At 37.2% G+C, this 9,681-nt stretch overlaps 1 non-coding gene across 1 annotated transcript; it reads left to right on the top strand.

Annotated features, from left to right (window-relative positions):
- Nucleotides 1-1,719: 1,719 nt before the first annotated feature.
- Nucleotides 1,720-1,860, top strand: LOC116750153. The gene has a single exon (XR_004348877.1). It is a non-coding gene; the product is annotated as a small nucleolar RNA SNORA70 (small nucleolar RNA).
- The last annotated feature ends 7,821 nt before the right edge of the window (nt 1,861-9,681 follow it).

The following is a 9,681-nucleotide window of genomic DNA, read 5'->3' as shown; positions in this document are numbered from 1 at the left end:
ATCTATCAATCATCACTTTAAATGTAAATGTACTAAATGCTCTAATCAAAACACCTAGGATGGCTAAATGCATTAAAAAAAAAATGACCTATATATGTTGCCTGCAAGAGACTCACTGCAGAACTGACACACAGAGACTGAAAGTAAAAGATATGGAAAAAGATATTCCATGTAAATAGAAATGAAAAGAAAGATGGGGTATCAATATTTATATCTGACAAAGTAGACTTTGAGACAAAGACTACAACAAAAAACGAAGAAGGGCATTACATAATGATAAAGAGGTCAATCAAACAAGATAATACAACATTTGTAAACATTTATGCACCCAACATAGGAGCACCGATTAATATAAAGGAAATATTAACAGAAACAGAAGGAGAAATAGATAGCAATACAATAATAGTAAGGGTTGTAATACCTCACTTATATCAGTGGATATATTCATTAAGATAGAAAACCAGTAAGGAAACTCTGGCCTTAAACAACACATTACACGAGATAAACTTAATACATATACAGAACATAACATCCAATGGCAAAAGAATGCACATTCTTTTCAAGTGCACATGGAACATTCTCCATGGTAGATCATATATTAGGCCACAAAACAAGTCTCAATAAATTTAAGAAGACTGAAATCATATCAAGCATCTTTTCCAACCACAACAGTACAAAACTAGAAATCAGCTACAAGAAAAAAAACACAAACACATGGATACCAAAAAACATGCTATTAAACAATCAGTGGGTCAATGAAAAAATCAAAGAGAAAATCAAAAACTGCTGTGAAAATGAAAATGGAAAAACAACTCCCCAAAATCTATGAAATGCAGCAAAAGCAGTTTTAAGAAGGAAGTTCATAGCAATACATACTGACCTCATGAAACAAGAAAAACCTAAAATAAATAATCTAAATGTGCATTTAAAGGAACTAGATAAAGAAGAACAAGCAACGCCCAAAGTTAGTAGAATGAAAGGAATGATAAAAATCTGAGTAGAAATAAATGAAATAGAGACTAAAAATAAAAAATAGAAAAGATCAATGGCAATGAGTTAGTTCCATGAAAAGATAGACAAAACTGACAAACCTTTAGCCAAATGTACCAAGAAAAAAGAGAGCCCACATAAATAAAATCAGAAATGAAAGAGGACAAATTACAATCAATATCACAGAAATACAAAGGATCATAAGAGAATACAATGAACAATTATATGCCAAGGAATCTGACAATCTAGAAGAAATGGATAAATTCCTAGAAACATACAATCTCACAAGACAGAGTCAAGAAGAAATAAACAATATGAACAGACCAATTACTGGGATTGAAATTGGTCATTAATTTTAAAAACTCCCATCAAACAAAAGTCCGGGACCAGACAGCTACACAGGGGAATTCTACACAACATTTAAAGAAGAGTTAATGCCTATCCTTCTCAAACTATTTCAAAAAAACTAAAGAGGAAGGAATGCTTTCAAACTGATTCTACAAGGTCAGCATCACCCTGATACCAAAACCAGACAACAACAATATTAAAAAAAAAAAAAAGAAAGAAAATTACAGACCAATATCCCTGATGAATACAGTTGTAAAAATCCTCAACAAAATATTAGCAAACTGAATTCAACTGTACATTAAAAGGATCATACACCAGGACCAAGTGGGATTTATCTCAGGAATGCAAGGATGGTTCAAAACCTGCAAATCAGTCAATGTGATATATCACATTAACAAACTGAAGAATAAATATCATATAACCTAGGGACCCAGTATGCAATGGCTGCAAACAGCAGCCTCCTCAGTAATGTATGCAGCCTGTTGCTTGCATGGGTGGCCCTAAGGGACCTTGGAGATAGCCCTTTCCAGTGGACATTTAGTCTGACATGCTTTCCCCAATCTAGGCTCCAGACAGGTATGCAGAGTGCCTTTGAAAAGCCCCATGAAAAGTGGCCAAGGTCCCCACTGGCCAAGTCATCATGTTCATCCACATCAAGCTACAGAACAAAGAGCATATGATTGAGGCCCTATTCATGACCAAGTTCAAGTTCCCTTGCCACCAAAAGATCCACATCTCTAAGAAGTGGACATTTACTAAATTTAATGTGGATGTATTCGAAAACATGGTGGCAGAAAAGTAGATCAGCCCAGATGGCTGTGGGGTCAAATACATCTCTAATCATGAGCCCCTCGGCAAATGGTGGGACCTGCATTCATGAGTACCTTGGCACTGTCCCCTCCTTACTCGTGCCCACCAATAAATCCTACTTTCCTGTAAAAAAAAAAATATATATATATATATATATATAAAATCATCTCAATTGATGCAGAAAAAAAGCTTTTGACAAAATCCCACATCCATTTATGATAAAAACTCTCCAGAAAGTGGGTATAGAGGGAACATACCTCAACATAAAAAAGGTCATATATGACAACATACAGCCATCATACTCAACAGTGAAAAGCTGAAAGCATTTCCTCTAAGATCAGGAAGAAGACAAGGATGTTCGTTCTTGTCATTTTTATTTAACATAGTATTGAAAGTCCCAGCCACAGCAATCAGACAAGAAAAAGAGATCAAATAAATCAAATTGGAAAGGAAGAAATAAAACTGTCAATGTTTCCAGATGACATGATACTCTATATAGAAAATCCTAAAGACAACTTCAAAAACCTATTAGAACTAATAAATTAACTTAGTAAAGTTGCAGGATAGAAAATTAATATATAGAAATCTTTTTTTTTGCACACTGGCCACAAACTACCAGGAAGAGAAATTTAAAAAACAATACTATTTACAACGGCATCAAAAAGAGTAAAATACCTAGGAATAAGTCTAACCAAGGGGGTAAAATACGTGTACTTGGAAAACTATAAGACACTGATGAAAGAAATTGAAGGAAAAACAAACAAATGGAAAGATATATCATGGTCATGGATTGGAAGAAGGAATATTGTTAAAATGACCGTACTACCCAAGGCAATCTACAGATTCAATGAATTCCACATCAAAATACCAATGGCATTTTTTCAGAACTAAAACAAATAACTCTATAATTTGTATGGAAATACAAAAGATCCAAAATAGCCAAAACAGTCTTGAAAAAGAAGAACAAAAATGGAAGAAACACACTCCCTGATTTCAAACTATACTCCAAAGCTACAGTAATCAAAACAGTATGGTACTGGCACAAAACAAGCATATATATCATGGGAACATAATAGAGAGCCCAGAAATGAACACACACTTACATGGTCAATTAATCTATGACAAAGGAGGCAAGGATATACAACGGGGAAAAGACAGGCTCATATATAAATGGTGTTGGGAAAACTGGACAGCTACATGCAAAAGAATCAAATGGGACTACTCTCACATCATCTATAAAAATTAACTCAAAATGGATTAAAGACTTACATGTAAGACCTAAAACCATAAAACTCCTAGAATAACACATAAGCAGTACACTCTTTAACACTGGTCTTAGCAATGTACTTTTTTTGTTTTTTTTTTTTTTTGCTTCTGTCTCCTCAAGCAAGGAAAACAAAAGCAAAAATAAGCAAATGGGACTAAATCAAACTAAAAAGCTTTCGCATAGTGAAGGAAACTATCAACAAAATGAAAAGGAGACCTACTGAATTGAAGAAGATATTGGCAAACAATACATCTGATATGGGGTTAATATACAAAATATATGAAGAACTCACACAATTTAACATCAAAAATACAAAAAAATCAATACAAAATTGGCAGAGGACCTGAATAGACACTTTTCCAAAGAAGACATACAGATAGCCAACCAGCACATGAAAAGGTGCTCAACACCACTAATTATTAGAGAAATGCAAATCAAAACCACAATGAGATATCATCTTACACCTGTCAGAATGGCTATTACCCAAAAGTCAACAAATAACAAATGTTGGTGAGGATGTGGAAAACAGGGAGGCCTTGTTCACTAGGAATGTAAATGGTGTAGCCACTAGAGAAAACAGTTTGGAAGTTCCTCATGAAATTAAAAGGTAGAACTACCATATTCCACTACTGGATATTTTTCCAAAGAAAACAAAAACACTAATTTGAAAATATATATGCATCCCTATGTACACAATAGCCAAGATATGGAAGTAACCTAGTGGATAAAGAAGATGTGGTATATATGCACAATGGAATATTACTCAGCCATAAAAAATGAAATCTTGCCATTTGTGACAACATAGATGGACCTAAAGGGTATTATGCTGAGTGAAACAAGTCTGACAAAGAAAGATAAGTACCATATGAGTTCACTCATATATGGAATCTAAAAAACAAAAATGAACAAATATAACAAAACAGAAATAGAGCCATAGATACAGAGAACAAAGAGGTTGTTGCCAGAGGGGAGGGGAGAGAGGAGGCGGGAGTGAAAAGGTGAGGGAGATTAAGAGGTACAAACTTCCAGGTACAAAATAAATGAGTCATGGGGATGAAATGTACAGCACAGGGAATATAGTCAATAATAGTCAATAATAATATAATATATTTGTGTGGTGACAGATGGTAACTAGACTTATTGCGTGATCAATTTTTAATGAATAGAAATATCAAATCACTATATTGTACACCAGGAACTAACACAGTGTTGTAGGTCAATTATACTTCAAAAAACAAACAAACTCAGAAAAAAAGACATCAGATTTGTGGTTACCAGAGGTGACAGGTGGCGGGAAGGAGAACTGGATGAAGGTGGTCAAAAGGTACAAACTTCCAGTTATAAGGCTAATAAATACTAGGGATGCAACCTACAGCATGATTAACATAATTAACACTGCTGTATGTTATACATGAATGCTGTTAAGAGAATAAATCCTAGGCATTCTCATCACAAGGAAAAAAGTTTTGTTTTTCTTTTATTTTGTATCTATATGAGATCATGAATGCTCACTAAATTTATTATGGTAATCATTTAATGATGTATGTAAGTCAAATCATTATGCTGTACACCTTAAACTTGTATAGTGCTATATACCAATTACAGCCTCAATAAAACTGGAAGAAGAAATTATTGTAAGTACCAAAAGCCACTGAAATGTACACTTTGAATGGCTGAATTGTATGATATGTGAATTATATGTCAAGAAAGCCATTTTTTAAAAAAAGAAAGAAACTGCACCTTGGCCATCTCCTATTTTACTCTTCACTTTTGGTTTTCTCTGTACATACTGTGAAGGGAAAAATAGACGATTTTCACATGTATCAAAAAAGAAAGTGATGGTCAGGAGACCAGCATATATGTCCACAACTGAATCATATTTAACACCTTTCTATAATGCTTTTCTCCAAAATTCCCTCCTACCATAAGAAAAAAGTTGAAACACTGTTATTTTTCCAGAAAGCTGGGCTCTGGAATGCTATTTCAATTTGCACAATTTTAAGCAAGAAGTTATAGAATTGTATGCCAGTACATTTCCACAACAACAAAAAATAGTTCTAGTGGCTGAGATCTATTGGCAAAGGGGGAAGAGAAAGAGGTTTTGGATACTGTATTTCTTCAGACTCAGGAATACAAAGTTGACAGAAAGATGAGAAAAGTTTCAGAGGTGACAAAAAATAAATGGGAATGTTTACAATCCTTACATCTCTGACTTTTGTAGATTTAATTATTTTCAGAGACAGAGAGAGGAGTCCTAACATAGGCAGTCAAATACATTTCCTTTCCTACTCCTGCTGTGACACAGCAGGCTAGGTAGGATGAAATCGTATTAATTAATTCACTTACAAGTCCTCTTCATAATCAAGTGAGAGGCTGAAAAGAATGGACAGGGTGATACTGGGAATTCAGACAGTGTTGTTTATCAAAATAATACAATGAGAGCCCTTGTATCTGACATAATCGAGAGCAATTAGTAAATGAATAAAATAACAGTAGGGAGAGAGAATTATATAAAGTGATGCACTCATTAAAATTTTTGTTTTAACATATAAATCCATTTTCATTCATCAATCTTTTGATGTAGGACCAAAGCGTTTGCTTTTAATATGATAGAAATTACAATGATCTGATCACAATATTTATTAGTGGCTTTCCTTTAACAAGTCTTTCCAAAACATTTAGTTGAGCTTTCAGAGAAACAATTCTCTTTTCACGCTTTGGTTTATATAATATTTAACTAAATTACATAATTACAATATCAAGTACAACTGGTACAAAGAGCTTTGGAAACAAACACAACTGACTTGTGGGAAGCATTTAACTCAGCTGACACGGCAAGAGCAGAGGATGCAGAGTTGTTTTTGAATCATTAATAGATGTTGAAATTTATCAAAAGCTTGTACTGCATTCATCAAGATAACCATGAAAGAGTTCTTGTTTAGTCAATTAAGACAGTGAATTGGGATTTCTGAAGTTAAACCATCCTTTTACTTGATCTGATATTTGTCATACACCAATAGACTTAGTTTCATAGATTATTTGGGATTTCCACATGCCTTTCTTAAGCAGACCTATAATTATGTTTCCTTGTGCTGTCTTTATTTGGCTTAAGGTCATACTAGCCTAAAAAATGAGTTGGGAGGTTTTCCTCTTTATTCCTAAAATGTATATAAAACATTGATTTTCTTTCCTTGAAAATTTGGTAGAACTCTCCCATAAGGCCATCTTTGTCTAGAGCTTTGGGGGATGAGGGTAGGGGTGAGGGTCTTTGATTACTACTTCAAATTCAAATGTTCTCTTCCTTCTGACACCAATTTTGTAATTTCATATTTTTCAAGAAACCTAGCTCATCTAATTTTTCAAAACATTTATTGAAACAGTTTTTTAAATCACTTTTGTGAGGGTGGCAAATCACTTTTTCCCTGGTGGCACAGTGGTTAAGAATCCTCCTGAATGCAGGACACATGGGTTCGAGACCTGGTCTGGGAAGATCCCACATGCTGCAGAGCAACTAAGCCCGTGCGCCACGACTATTGAGCCTGCACTCGAGAGACCACAAGTCACAACTACTGAGCCCGCATGCTGCAATTACTGAAGCCCTCACGCCCTAGAGCCCACGCTCTGCAACAAGAGAAGCCACTGCAATGAGAAGTCTGCACACCGCAACAAAGAGTAGCCCCCGCTCACCGCAACTAGAGAAAGCCTGCACGCAGCAACGAAGACCCAACGCAGCCAAAAATAAAATAAATAAATAAATTTAAATCACTTTTGTGAAAGAAGACTCTAGGTTGTGGCCTCCTTGGAAATTCTGATATTATAGTCTGTAACCCTCTAAACACTAACCTTCAAGACCTTCATGCTAGCACACAGCTCTCAAAGTGGAGAAGGGTGCTGAGGAGGAGAGAAGGCTTGAAGACCAGTAGGTCTGCCTGCACCTACTGTAAACTCCCACTGCCCCAACCAGACTCACCTCCATGCTGTTAGACAGCTGTCAGGACGGCTACCGCTTTCCCACTTCATGGTAGCAATGCAGCCAACCACGAGCCACTCAAGTAAAAACCAGGGCAAGGAATCTTACCTAGAGATTCACACCTAAAATCCTCTCCCACCCTGTCTGCTGCCTGTAGTGTGCCTATTTATTTTACATTCAACCATGGTGATTGAGCTTGTAGTCATGGCAGGCTCTGTCCAAGGTACCAGGAAACTCAGTAGTGAACAACATATAAAGCAGTCTGCCCTTTTGGAGTTATAGTCTAGTGCAACCCTGTCCAATAGAAATCTAATGCAGCCACATGTGGAATTTTAGATTTTCTAGTAGCCACATTTTTTAAAAATAAAAAGAAACAGGTGAATTTAATTTTAATAATGTTATAGGCTGAATTAGCACGCACCCCCCAATTCATATGTTGAAATGCTAACCTCCAGTACTTCAGAAAGTGGCTGTATTTGGAGTTAGGGCCTTTAAAGAGGTCTTAATTCAGTTAAAAGGAGGTCACTGGAATGGGCGCTACTTCAGTGAGACTGGTGTCCTTATAAAAGGAGGTGAGGGCTTCCCTGGTGGCGCAGTGGTTGAGAGTCCGCCTGCCGATGCAGGGGACGCAGGTTCGTGCCCCGGTCCGGGAGGATCCCGCATGCCGCGGAGCGGCTGGGCCCATGAGCCATGGCCGCCGGGCCTGCGCGTCCGGAGCCTGTGCTCAGCGGCGGGAGAGGCCACAACAGTGAGAGGAAAAGAGGCGATTAGGACACAGAAACACACAGAGGGATGACAATATGAAGTTACAGGAAGAAGACAGCCATCTAAAAGCCAACAAGGAAGGCCTCAGAAGAAACCAACTCTGCTGACACCTAGGCCCTGGATTTCTAGCCTCCAGATCTGTGAGAAAATAAATTTCTGTTGTTTAAGCTACCCAGTCTATAGTATTGTACTTTGTTACAGCAGCCCTAAAAAACTAATACATATATTTTATTTAGTCCAGCATATCTAAAACATTATCATCGCAACACGTAAGCAACATAAAAATGAATTAGTGACATGTTTTACCTTCCCTTTTTTATACTAAGTCTTCAAAATCTGGTGGAGGGTGGGGGAATGAGGTATTTTACACTTGCAGCTCATCTCAATTCAGACTGGCTGCATTGTAAATGCCCCATAGCCACCTGAGGCTAGTGGCTACCATACAGGGCAGTAGCGGTCTGGTCCAACGCTCTTCCAAACATGCTGCCATTTCCCACACTCTGTAACCCAGATGTGATCTTTGCCTCAGTGTTCCTTAGAGTTTGTTTGTCTGTTTTTATTAGTTTATCAGGCCCACTGACTTCCCTCTGGCTTTTGCAATGTTTTAATGTTGGTTACAGAAAGGGAGCCAGGAACCCAGCCTGTGTGAATCATATTATCAGAAGTCAGAAATCTCCACACAGGACTGAAAGTAGGGTTTGAACACACACTGCTCCTGGCTAGTCAGTATTCAAATCAAAGAGCGTGGTAATGACTCAGTCATCTCCCTGCTCAGCCTTACACAAGTTTGTCCTCTCTAGATACTTGGGGTTTTCCACAGCTTCGAAAGCAAAGAAATTGTGTAGGATATTCAAAGTTTTCAAATGTGCCCTCAGTGCTATGAGAAGAAATAATGTAGAACCCCTCCACTTCCAGAGTCCCTGTAGCAAAGCCCCACTTCTGTGAAAGACCCTCCTGAGAGACAGACAAAGAAGATAATTATTGACCAAGGACAGCTTTATTCCCATCTACTAAAAGGAAGAGCTGCTTAGTGCTACACTTCAAACATTCCTTTCCCCTTCATGTTGAACACTGAAGTTTCAGCTTTCAAATTCTCTTCTAAAGTTCTGATTCACTAACATCCTTATAAAATTTTATGATAGTTTTTTAAGTAGATGTAAGCCGGATATCAACTGGTGTTGACCTATTTCTTAATATCTAGATAAAGATAGATTAAAATCTCCACATTATCTATTGTAGAAAAATGCAGTGGCACCCTTGGGATTTCTGCTCATTTCTGTGGCTTAGGGGTAAGGGGGCCCTCTAATGGCTGCCTCTGCCCCTGTGTCTGTTGAGTGAATACTGAGATCAGCAGTTCTCTCACCCTCCACTCCCATCTGGCTCAACCCTGCTCTGCCTTCAGGTGTTCTTGCCCTTAATTTCAACCCAATGCACCCTCCAATCAAGGCATTTTGAGTAAAGAGAAAATATTATTGAAGGTTTGGGAAAGAAAAATCTACATTGCAGCCGCAGAAATCATTTAAAATTCAAT

Source organism: Phocoena sinus, chromosome 2 (genome assembly GCF_008692025.1).
Source record: "Phocoena sinus isolate mPhoSin1 chromosome 2, mPhoSin1.pri, whole genome shotgun sequence".
NCBI lineage: Eukaryota > Metazoa > Chordata > Mammalia > Artiodactyla > Phocoenidae > Phocoena > Phocoena sinus.
The sequence above is the reverse complement of the archived record's forward strand: the minus strand, read 5'-3'. Positions and strand labels throughout refer to the sequence as shown.